Source organism: Cyprinodon variegatus, unplaced genomic scaffold (genome assembly GCF_000732505.1).
Source record: "Cyprinodon variegatus isolate N-32 unplaced genomic scaffold, C_variegatus-1.0 Scaffold253, whole genome shotgun sequence".
Lineage (NCBI taxonomy): Eukaryota > Metazoa > Chordata > Actinopteri > Cyprinodontiformes > Cyprinodontidae > Cyprinodon > Cyprinodon variegatus.
Window position 1 is genome coordinate 14,451 of NW_015150706.1, and position 13,891 is coordinate 28,341.

Consider the following 13,891-nt stretch of genomic DNA (forward strand, 5'->3'; position numbering starts at 1 on the left):
AGTGGGGACTATTTAGGGGACTGTAGAGTGAACTCAGCTAACTGACCGTTTGGACAGATAAGCACTACTTTTCACTCCCCGTTGGTCACCTGACTCAAGGTCCTGACCAAGAAAAAGTGAAAATAACATCAACATGTTAGCAGGATTCATCCACACTATCTACCCAGGTGCAACAATCAGACTCCTGTGCCATAGCCAGCAACCGAGTGGAATCGTCCACAGCAGGATAGAGTATAGAGCATGGGTATGAACATATCTGACATTGCCATCTTCTAAATCTTTTTTTTTAGCCAATGTACCATTTCTCCAACAAGTGGTAGTTTAATTTACCATTATTTTTATGTTTAAAAAGCTGAGGAATTTTTAACCTACATGTCTCATCAAATAATTTTGATGAGACATTTTTTAACATTTTATTAATAAATAAAACTAAAAGTTGTTGTGGTATAATCATGGGACCCTGAGATGTTCTTTATTTAAAGACTTCTTACCTGTATAGAGGGAAGTATAGAGGGAAATAACCTCCGAAGGACATTTGAATGACCCAGCTTTCCATCAGCATTCAAAGCGAAACTTAATATAAGTGCTGGTAATTGGTAGTCTAAGGGTTTAACAGGCAATTGAGTGATTATCCCCTTTTGGTTTGGGTCAGAAATCAACCCTTTCTAGCGTCCAAGCTACTGACCCAGTGGCAGTCTCATGGCCCTGTTCTTGTCCTTGAGTCAAGATGAACAGCTTTACAGCAGCCCAATGTGAGGCCTCTCAACCTATTCTCATTATGAGTGCGTATGAAATCGTACGAAAAGTTATGCACCGTAATTTCATATGTTTTGGACATTTTTTTCGTGGTATGCGCATGCACATCTGACGCACCATTCACGAATATAGAATATAAATTACAATTAGCCCTAACCCTGACCCTGACCCTAACCCTAAGATATGAAACAGTAGGCAACGTAGTTAGAGACATGAATAAGTGATTATTGCACTGTTTTTCCCAGTTTTACGTCCATCCGTGGATCGGCTTTTTTTTTTCTGTCTGCCAGCGCATGCGCACTGATGTGGTTTTTTGAGGAAAAACGTCCAAAACGTACGAAATAGTTTGCATAACTTTTCGAACCATTTCATACGCACTGATAATGAGAATATGTTGGGCCTCTTGTATTAAAAGCCAAACCCCTCGTGCTGGACTACCCAATGACGATAATAGAACAGTTTTTTTTACTAGGCACCCAAAGTGAATTGTAGAGGTGATGTTGTTTAATGGACATCTAGTGGTGGAAATTCCACAGGGATGTAAGTTCAAATGATGATTGTGTCTCACCTTATACCAGCCCAATTACATGTCTCACCTCATGTCCCGTCAATTAAATACATGTCATCTGGTTTATTATGGTTTCATTCAGCAATGGAACAGCAAACATTTTACCAAGGATGTTTTTCATATTCAGTGGATTGTGAATGTTAAACTTGACACCACACATCATTCCCATCCTGGCGTCAGCATGTTAAATTCAGTGTAAAAGTGCACAGGTAGAGCTGTAAGCATTAAATAGTATAGCTTCTTCATAAATTCTGACATGCAAAACGTTATGGAACATATCACTGCTTAGACCCTGATAGAGACACAAGGCATTGCTGATTTTAGAGTGGGTTTTGACCCTCAGAAAAGTTCTTTAATATATGTGCCTGAGAGCAGTCATAGCCAGTAAGGATATATTGATTCCTGCAGTCTTTCAGCTGAAGCAACATGCATCATTTGTCAATAAAGTAATGTGCCAGTATTTGTCAGTAAAGTAATAACCAGTGCCTAATATCTAATAGCTGCTGCAATGTCTTCTAAGACCAAGGAGGCCAATCTTCACCGTGTTTTTCTAAACAAATCAAACAACACATTATTTTCAATTTTGTGATTTTGTCTTGAAACATAAAATCCCATAAAACAAATCAGAATCTACAAAACACTCTGAAAAGGGAATTAGACAAATAGATGCTGAAGCAAAAAATTTCTAAAGTGCATTACAGTGTAATATGTGCACAGGTATGCACCATGATATTACACAATATACTGTTAAAAGTGTTTATCTAGGAAAAAAAAAACAGGGATACTTACATATGAGAAAAATCTGCTTGAAAAAAATGTTTGAAGGAATCAACATTATCCATGACATTATTAATGTGTGGAGGGAGATGATGGTATTCATGCTTGTGGGTTGGAACTTCTCAAATGTACAAGCAATATGATAGTCTCCTTAGTCAGGTAATCTGTTACACCATACTCATCAGGGCACGGCTTGAAGAAGCAGGATTGCTTAAGAGTTAACCACAAAATGGAAGCGAATTTTTTCGCTAAAAGGTCATGCAGGCGGAGCATGTGTCTTGCAAGTCAATGACTTGATGCAATCAAGTGGTTGTCTTCGATAGAATCTTAACTAATCAGACTGTATTGTCTCTATAAAGTGTTTTGACATGACATGTGAATTGGTGCTATATGATTAAAGTGAATTGAATAATGAGGGCAATTATTAACAAAACATTAAAATGAGACGCAGGAAGACACTTAACTGACATGTATGAAAGTAACATTTGGAGCAGAAATGCTACTGCATGCTAATATGCATTAGATAATGTGCAAGGCAGTGGTGGCTGTTGAAATATATATTTTTTTCATATATTTGTGCGTGTCGATTAAGTAAGTTGTGCAATTGCATTTAGCAGCATATATATATATATATTTTTGCATTTGAGCATACATTTGCAAATACCGATTTACAAATGAATAAATTACTAACAATTTTTATTTGAGTTTACGAATCCTATTCTCGGCTTGTCTGTAGCTGAGAGAAAGCGGCTTGATAAGCTGATCAGGAAGGAAAACTCTGTGATTAGATGCCCTCTGGACTCAGTGCAGGAGTTGGGAAACAAAACAATCCTAACTAAAATAACACCTCTGTTGGATAATGTCTCCCACCTCATGCATGAAGCTGTTGCAGAACTGGAGAGCTCCTTCAGTGACAGACTGCTGCACCCTGAGTGCACCAGGGTGCGTTATGACAGATCCTTCCTCCCAGCAGCTTTAAGACTTTACTGTATAACCTTCACTGTTCCCAACCTCAATAAGTTGCTACATTCATGCTGATTTTGCACAGTTTCTACCTTAGTCAGGTAAGTAAATATTTACAAATATCCATTACTATTAAAATGTCCATAGCTGTATATTGGTTATCCATTCTCCAGGCGCACAGTTTTTATATTGTTAAAAAACTTTACAGTACAGTATTTTATCTTTTATCTTTTAACACTTCACTATTATGTTATCATTATTATACATTTTTCTAAGGTCTATATTTGTGTGACCAATTTTTTTTATAATCTTTTTACTGCTGTAAACACAAGAATTCCCACATTGTGGGACAATAAAGGGATTTTCTATTCAATTCTATTCAATTCAACACATACAAAATCCAGACCTACACACAAACTAGTTAACACAGCTTTAAAATTTAGTTCAACCTATGCAGAAGTGACATAAATTAAATTTCTCTCGACACTTTCTTGGTATTAGTTAACTTTGGAATGCACATACAGCTAGACGTGCATGTAGAAGCTGTTATGTTAGGGTAGCTACTAGCAGTTACAGTGCCAGTCATAAATTGGCAAGTATCCAAAAGGAACAAGTGAAGTAGACTTCAAAAATGTTAATATCTGTCCGATTCTGAAATGGGATGTAATATTTTAAACCCAATTAATTTTATGATGAAATTAGGTTAGTGTTATTTCAGAGTTTTATTCTTAGAGTTTCAAAAATAATTTGTTAAACTCAACAACAGTAAGTTGCTTTTTGTTGTAGCTATCCAATCTTTGTCTCATTATGATTGTTTATTTTTATTTTTTTGCTCCTATGTTTGTTACAGAGTTTAGCCAAATGTATTATGCTTTGAAGCATATTCAAATTAGGTGATTTTTCTCACATAATTTAATTTCTCTTTGTGTCTTCTTTAGCTGCCTCAAATAAAATAATTTAAATGAAACCCATAAGCCAAGTTTAAAGGAAGCCCCTCCACATAAAGCTTGAATAATGGGATTTTTAGGATTAGCTTTAAAATATTCTTCTTTTTAAAATTTCTCTGAGCTACTAACCTCTGGAATTCATTATAATTCATATTGAAAGTAAAGGAAAAAGAAATAAACAAAGCAGTAAGCAAAAATTGGGAAGAAGCACTGAAAGGACCACTTTGCCATGTACAATACCTTGACATCAATGAAAACTAATTACTGGGATTCCTTCATCATGTTGTGCAAAGCTTTAGTAGTGACACTAGCATTTGCCTAAAGTTGCTGACATAAGCTGGGGAGAATTAATTTGTGAGAACATCTTTCAAAACATTTATGGTTGTAACCATGTCACATGATCAGCCCTGCTGCATTTAAAGTTTCCTTAAAGCTGGAAAAAACTTGTTTACTGGAGTAAATTTTGATAATAAAACAGGTCACAGAATACAACTTTGAATGTGGTAAATAGGTTGCACTTATATATCACTTTATTAGGATCCAAGTACCAGGACCCAATAGCACTCGACACTTAAACTGTAGCCAGTGTTAGATTTTAATCTAACATTCTAATGAATTTGAATATATAATATACTATCGCCTACAGTTTTTTGTTCACCATGTGGTTTTTAAATCAGTTTATTTATACTGTTGATACCAATTCAAAGAGAAGGTCGTCTCATAGTCAACAAGGCATTTAACATCTACTGTATAATTAACTGAATCTATTTGAGTCAAAATAAAATTATATTTAGCCCTATATATTAAAATCATATCATCAGAAATAACAGAGATTACCTTTTTTAAGGATAATAATGGGACAATGAAAAAAATAGCTATGTTAGTTACATCATCCCTTAAAGAAACAATATATTAAACAAAACATAATAAAAATAAAGCTTAATAGAATTGTGAAGACTGAACAGTTCATCTTTCCTTTATGGGGCATTAATGGAAACAAGAACTACAGACTAAAAGGAAATCAATGGGGGAATCAAGGTTATCAGGAACAAAAATTGCAGTGAGGAAAATGGTTCGAATAGTCCAGAAGGCTTGTGTCACTTTCCTGTTGAATGTAAACATTAATGTTAAAGACCACATGTGGGTGCAGGCTCCTATTGAACTCACATGCAGTCTTGAATATGCCCCTGTGTAGAGGGTCAGTGACATTACGTGCCATTTCAGACCAATAAATGAGATGCAAGGATGTTTTAAAAAAAAAAAAAACATTGCCACATCTGCCTCATTTCTGAATTCTGGACTAGGCAATCTCTTCCTGTTTAACTGAAATAAAAATAAAAATGTGTTTCTATCTTTTAATGTCAGTCAGCAGGAAGAGCTTATTAAGAAATAACTGTTGATAAATTTAATTCTAACACTGCAATAATGTTAGGGAGATGGTGATGCTTGCTTTGAAAACACATTTTTTGATTAATATTTATTTTTTATTTAGTTTATGTTAAGAGCATGATGTCATCTGTGATTTTATGGGGTACTTAGGATTGGGTAATCCTCAAAGGAAAAGTCTGGTCAGCAATAAATAATCAATGCATCATTATTTATACCTAAAAGTAATACGTTTGCGCTGATTTAATGAATTTAGCGTTAATCTGTGAAAAAATAAAAACAATAATTTTCATCTCGATCACTGAGCCCAAATATAGTAACAACTCACTCCTTACATCTTCCAGCAGTGATGTCACGGTGCGGTAAGCCTAGCGCCATTCTCCCCACTTTACAAGCAAGATCAATTGTAACAACTAGACACATCTGCTATCAACAACAATTATTGAAGATTTTGAGAGGACTTCACCATTGAAATTCACGAGAGCTATAGTTAAACTGACAATGCCCACGTGCATGGCAGTATGATGTTGTGATACATCAGGTAAAAGTATTAAGAAAATTAGTTATTTCACCTTTCCGATTCATGATCCACAATGGGTTTGTCATTGGATTGTTTACTTGAAGAGGGAGGATTTGCCACCGAACGTCTGGTAAGAGAAAAAACATGTCATATGTAGCCAACATTTGGAAGAAGAATGTTTTCAAGATGACTTGGATAATAGCACATTGTGACAAACACCAGATAGAGCATTGGGACTTGATCAACAGCCGATATCGCACTGTGACGTTACAAACTGATGAGTGGCAGTAGTGTTCTTTGACAAACATGGATGCATAGTAAAGCACATTCAAATGAAAATTACTCTTAATTACAAAGACTAAGAAGTTTGAATTCTGAATATGACCGAACTTCTCCTGTAATTTCCATTTAGTTCTTGCATTTTTTTTTTATTTTTTAAATAAAATTATATTTTCAGCTCTGTCTTACTGTAGTCTTGCCTTTTTCTCTCCATTTTTGTATATTTCAACTTTGAACAAAATGTTCAGGAACACAAAATTACTTGTTGGAAGATATTTTACATAATTCAAAGACAGTCTTGTAAGAGTAATTAAAGAGTTAAAATTTCAAAGAAAATAAAAATAAAACTTTGAAGCTGCAGGATCATCAACTACTTGTTTGTTTGTAATATTTTTATAATACTTTGATGTGGAAAGATGGTTTTAAATCTAAAATAGGTTTGAAATTCTACCCCTAAACAAAACACTGACAATTTTGAAAACCCAAATTTTAGCGTCAGATTCTCAGATACCAGAGTTTTGCGATTCTTAGATCACTAAAAAAGAGATAGAGTACAGTATGTTCACAAGAGTCAATTATATGCAGTTCTCTTTCTTTGGTGGGTAGCCCCCTAAAAGTGACAAAAAATTGACACACATGTTGAAACAGCTCCACAAGCAAGCAGGAGTTTCTGTGGAAAGCAAGCCAAACATACATTCATGTGTGTGATATATCGTGCCCTTATGGTACAGAATCTGCACTTGTTCAATGTAAAAATCCCTGTGGAGAGTAGTATATGTGTTTATGTTTTAAATAAACCTTATGAGTCAGACTCTTATGAGTTTTAACAGCAAACGTTAATGCAGAATTCTGATTGCATACATTAGCACTGACCCTGGTTATTGTGGAGGTTAAGATAAGTTCATAATAGACATGCTTGTTTATTATGAGCTTCAAAGTCAATGACATAATTTAAGCAACTTTCAAGTATAGTTACATGCTCGTCCAGGTGAATTGAAAGCTGTAGGTGAAATACTCAATGCAACCTGCTGGGCTTTCTAAACTGTGTGTAGGCTTAGACTAACCTGACTCTGTAAATTACCTTCGGGTGACGTGTATTCTGAACTTGCCCCAAGTCCCAAATATACTGTACTGAACTGAATCAAGTTATAATGAACCCTGTTTTATCTCGCTGCATCTCTTTCCCCTCATCTAGATATTAGGTGTTAAAATAAAGTTCTACTCTCCATGGTTGCCCTTTGTTTTATCAAAATGAAGATGTATCAAAGCCAAAATGTATCTACAACTGGCTCTCTTTGACTACAAATTATTCCTTTGCATTTTATAATTATTTGAATTCATGAGTGGAATTGAAAAAATTCTTTATGAATAAATTTTATATGATAATTCAATTATTTATTTTTTTTTATCATGTTTCTCTTTGCCATTGCACCTGTATTAAGCTGGGACTTTTTATTATTATTCAAACCTGTATACTGTTATTATTACCTCCTCAGCTCTCTTGTGGTTCTGCACCAAGGTAAGTAAAAGATTTTACCACTTTTGTAATAGCTGTTATATTTTTTGTCCAAGGTTAAAATTATGCTAAATGCCTTTCCATAAGTTTTGATTTCCTACCTTACCCTATCTCTCTAATTACATAATAGGCCTGCTCAAACAAAAAATGATGTTTTTTCTATTATAAACTGTGTTTTTACTCTCATAGAATATCAGTTGCTTGAGGCAAGGTTTAGTTTAAAAATAAACATTTCTTTCTTCTATCTGAAATCAAATAGTGAAAACATTTAAACCAACAATGCAAAGCCTGATTATGGTTTTAGCTCATTTATATCTTTTCACTCTAATTGCAAAAGATATAATCCAACCCTATAACACCTCATTTTGCAAAACAATCTTACCAAGTGGGAAAACTGTGCAACCCTTTGCATATGTCCTTTGTTCAACCCCCCACTTTATACACTACAGATTCGATGTAAGGTTTAGTACAGCTTGCAAGATGAAAAGATCTGTAAGAGCAATATAAACTGATGAAACTGGCCTTAGAAAAGAAAATCAAAATAAGAAGATGAATATTAATGGTGGACATTAGCATTGCTGTGACATTATGAGGATGTATATTTGTCATGTCACATCCATCACATGTGACATGACAGTTGATGGATTACCTTTTTGATGCTTTATGATCACCTCACATTTAAATAATCCCACTACAAACATATAGACAGTTAAAACTTTATTTGAAACATGCCGCACAAGTTTGATTTTTTTTTTTCAAACATTGTATGAAATTTAAAATTTTGGCTCTTAAAAGGATAGCAATATAGCCTATGTTAATCATTTTTTATGCATATATAACAAAGAGCTCATTTAATCTTTAAACCAATTTTCCTTAATTCAGGTCAGATTTTGCATTCAATATCTCCTCAAAGTTTTTAGGCTTTCATATTAAAGCTTCTTCATACGTCATAGAAACAAGGCATTATGTTCTTGCAGCCTTGCTTTTAGAGTTCTTGCAGCTTACATATTTTGGACAAAACATTTTTTTTTTCTTTTGGTTTCTGACAACTATTATAGTTATTTCACAAAAAATGTAAGTTTGTTGCAAGTACTACAATATTTTATATTTTCAGGTGTGGCTATGGGGACCTCGTATGAAAACTGGACTAATGCTTTTTTGTGAAGTATGAAATAATCTTTGCCAGAGTTGTGTTACTGTTCTTGGTACTTCAGGCAAAACTATAAAAAAAATAAATCTTGTCAATCTTCAAGCACAGGAGTTGAAGTAAATAGTTTCCTTTCAGTTACAGTTTAAGCAATGAAGCAATGAAACAGCAATGAAGATTCAAGCCACTTAGTTTTTGGGACACACTCCTAAAATGAACTAAAAAGGTTAAAATACACAATGAAAGTTTTACAATAAACTGCACAACAAAAAGCTGAAAAAGTACCAAGCATAGAGAGTTTAAACCTGTATCCCTAGATAACATATGCAATAAATTTTTTAGGCCTTTCAAGTTACGTAACAATATTTATTTGGTAAGAGTGCTTTTTTTTTTTTTTTTCCACAGTTCAGCCTTAAGGCTTAAAGATTCCTAAACTGTTTTTTTATTCATTGTGTTGTGATTCTGGTAATCTCTTCTTGCTAAATTAAAAAGTAATTTTAATTCAGCTGACTCTTTGTTTCAACTTGTCATCATCCAATAGAATCTAAATTAGAAAATGAATTTCTGTATCTGCACCTCAGGGCAATATTCATCATATAAACAACAATTACGGTGCTATAAACTAAGAAATGTCCTCCCCAATTTCCCCAGTCCTTACATTATTGGAATAACAGCTGTGGACCAAAGCATCATTTGACAAAGGTGTCCAGTATGTCAGTCTGGAGCTCACTCTTTTTTAAAATACAATAAATACAAGAAGAATCCCATGATAATTAGAAAGAATAAGCTGTCCTCTTTTCTTCTTAATATAGAGTGCATCACCCTGAGAATCAGGATCAGATTTATGTCCATGTAGGTTTGCGCTTACAAGGAATTCTGCTTGGTGTTGATGACGCAGACAGATATAATATACAGAATCCATAGCTATATACAAAATAAAACATACAATATACAATATATAGTTTATAGCCATAAACTATATACACAGTAGTCTGTGCGTTAATGTAACACAGAAATTCTGGAGATCCTATGTTTGTGTAGCTTGTAGGTCCTGAATGACGGAGGGAGAGAAGCAGCATCAGGTTTTGGTCCTGATGGACCACAGCATCCTGCCAGAGGGAAGTGTCTAAACTAGTTTGTGGCTGGGGTGTGAGGGATCAGCAACAATCTTCCCTGCATGCCTCAGAGTCCTGGAGGCGTACAGATCCTGGAAAGATAGAAGATTGCAGCCATCAGAGATGATGACGAGTTAAATAACATTGAATAACATACAAAAATACAGCATAGTTGCTGTCACATCTGTTAAACTGTCATAGACCAAAACGTAGAATGTGACCCTCTAAAGAGCATACTGCAAGTACGAACAGCATTCATCAGCTAGCCTGAGATGTTAAACGACAGCAGAATTAGTGTGTGCTTTTTTTTTTTTTTGCTTGTTTGTTTTTTTAGCTGCTGTATGGAAATATATGGAAAAATGTGGATACATATAATAAACAGGTCTCTCCCATCCTGGTTTCACACTGGTGGTACTCATTTTAAATGGTAATAGTTTGCATTTCTGTTTTTGGCTGTCCTCATCCCTTATCTGTGGGCACAGGAGCTGAGGATTCTCACTGAATGAATAAGCTCAATAAACCTGTCACAGCTCAGACTTGTTGACTTTTTATTGACTTAGGTTATTGGGATCAATCCTTTTTATTAGCTTCAGTTGGGCTCTGCTTTACCCACACATGATAAGAACCAATGTCACCTTAAATGATTGTTTTACCTCACAGTTGACTTAACCTGTATCACATTAAAAGTAAAGGGAGCTGTGCAGATATCTTTTTTGGGGATTTTCAATGATGTGAAAAAGTTTTTCCTCCCTAGATTTTGTCCTTTTTTTGTGTGTCACACTAATGTGAGCCATATCATCAAACACATTTTGACCACAAAGATAATGTGAGTAAATACCAAAGGAAGTTTTTAAATAGTGATTTATCATACTCAAGGGAAGTTTACTTTGGAATGAAAATGTTATTTAAAACAGCCAGGCCCTATTTACTAATAACTGCCTCCTAAACTGAACACACTAACCTTGTCACTCTTGGCTGGACGCATTTACAATAACTTGCAAAAAACCTTTTACATCTTTTTGGAACAACTATAGCCCAATATTCTTTGAAGAATTTCAGTGAAGTTTTTTGACAGGAACAGCTTCTTCAATTCCATTCCTAAAACCTTACTTAGATATAAGTCCAGACTTTGGATAAGCACTTGTTGCGTAACCAATGTATGTCTACTTTTGTACACACCAGCTAGGTATTATTATGTCTAACAGAAAGCAGACTCTATGGTTCCATCACTTTTAGAAAGTTTTCTAGGTCATCAAACCTGTCAGTGACAGTCAGTGACCAATGTAGTGGTTGAGTTTTCCTTCTGAAATGCGGAGTGGAGGAGAGAAGACATTCGCTGGCCGGTGTCTGAGCTAAAACAGTCCTTCTAGGGCTAAATTAAAGCAGCTTTTTTTTTTTAAAGCAAGCTTAAGACCTCTTAAGACACTTAATATTTCATCAACATTATTTTTCTATCTTCCATTTGTAGTGGAAAAAGCTTGTCTCCATGGCTTTCTTCTCTGTTGCTCACATATACAATTAGCCTCTGATTGGATTTTATGAAATTTGTGCTGTGAAATCCACTAGTTCAGAATTTTCAACTGAAACATTTAATCAGGTTAATCAGTGTGTGAGTGTGTGTGTGAATGGGTGAATGAATGTAGTGTAAAGCGCCTTGGTCAAGTCTCCTAACTTGAATAAAGGCGCTATATAAGTGCATGCCATTTACCATTTTACCATTTAATCAGGATTAATTGATCATTGATCGTCAACTAATTAAAAAAATTAATTAATCGTTAACTAGAGTATTAAGAGTGTAAAACACGCTTTTAGTTGACACAGCAACCTACTCAAAGCAGTAATATCAACAAAAATAAATAATACAAAATACAAAATCCATAAATATTTTGCATTTAAGATTTTTTTTTTTTAGTTTTCATCTGTCAATATGCTTTATGAAAAATTGCACAAGTGGAAAAGTTTTAGTGGAAAAGTTTTAGTTTTATCTTTAAGGGACCGTTGGCTATCCAATTATTAATCACTTAATCGAAAAATCCATCAACAGATCAATCGATTTGCAAAATAAGCGACATTTGCAGCTCTTGTTCAATGTGAACGCACCTTTAGATGGGCAGGGTTACAAAAGGTGGTTGTTATATGCAATTAACATCTAACTTAATTACAAGGGAGAGGTTGGCAGTGCTGTGTGCAAAATATTACATTTTCTGGTTGTACCAAAGCTTTACCTGCTTTTAGTGAAACATCTGATAAACAGTAAATACCTTAAGTACTTACATGATTTTTTTTAAGACATAGTAGATTTAGGTTTTAAGTAATATTTATCTAATTATTTAAAGTGAATGGAAGCAGTATCACTATTTTGAAAGTATAACTAGAGCCCCAACCTGAGGTAAATCTCCATCTGTGGATGGAGCTCAGGTTTTGGTTAATGAGAAGGAGATCTTGCAACCTTAAACACTTAAACACAAGTAAAAATATGTGTGGAATACTGTGAGCAGTGATAAATCGAATTGATGGATTGCCATTTGTTCAATTATCATCTGTCATCTGCAATTTTTTTATTAATAATAAGGTTGAGACATGAATTTTTAAAAAATTTGTCAGGCCAAAGGTACCATTTTAAATGTTCATCAAAACAAAATAAGGAAAAAAAGGGCTTCTCATTAAGTGGCCAAGTGATCGTTACAAAGATGTGGCATGACATTAGAGATTTGAAAAATGGCATATGAATAGATTTAAAAACATCTGGAACATCCGGAAATTTGGTTTCCTGTGCAAAAAAAATGCACAGTACATTGGTACAAGCACCTCATACTACAGTAGGTTCAGAGCATGATGGAAGAAAGTGATTATACAGAAGGGGCTTGCTTTGCAGCTAATGTGTTGGAAATCTTGCAGTAATTCTCTTAGCCATGAACTCCTTAATATAGGACTGATAGATTCAAAGATTCAGTGCCGGAAAAGGAATGCCAGATTATGTAATGCAATAACTTTATATTCAATGCCCTCTTCAGTAGGGGTGGTAAATATCATATTTAATGAAAATACTTTCAGACTGTTATATATTGTTCTGTGGACACACACCCAACTTGCTGTGTGTAAGTACAACATTTTAGTGAAGTGATTCTTTGCCTTCTGTGATTGTTCCTTTGGGAATAGTTTAAAGATATTAGCTTTTTTAGGCTTATGAAACAATAGAGTTAGTAACTGGCATACACAGGGAAACTTATTTAAGGACTCTGGTCATATTTTGACAAACTAATGAGAAAACACTTAAATATCATCTTTATATTAACGTTTTAACCCTAACTGAAAAAAAGTTTGTTCAAGCTCGTTAACAGCTTAAGATATGTTGGCATGGGTTACAATGTGGTCACCAATTACTGCTTGTTAGCTTGCTTTATGCCACAGTAAACATGTGTAATTATCAAAAATCATGAAATACCTAAACTATTTACCTTTCGAGGCTCACCTCAACTTTGTGTACCCTGCTGTTAAGGTGGGATGTGTCCAAAGGTAAAAAAAGCTTAGTATGCTTAGCCACCAGCAAAAAAGTTAATGTCTTTTCCTCTCAGATCTCAAAGTTTCCTGTAAACTCTGAGGATTACATGTCCCTGTGGGAGTGTGTTCTGATGGTCTCGTGAGAGGTGGGGCTACAGCAGTTGGAGAGGAGAGCACAGCGGAGCAAAACTGCCTCTTCCTATAGCAATGCTCAAAGTTAACTAGACTGAACATATTTAGAATAAATACCATGTATAATGGCACTGAGTCACAGTTTTTAAAAGCAGGCCAAAATGGGTCATCCACAGTATAATGATCCCCAGCAAAGCAAATTATCTGCAATACTTGCAAAACACTAAAGATGTGGTGGTTATGCAGGCAAAAACCTAATGTGTGTGTGTGTGTGTGTGTGTGTG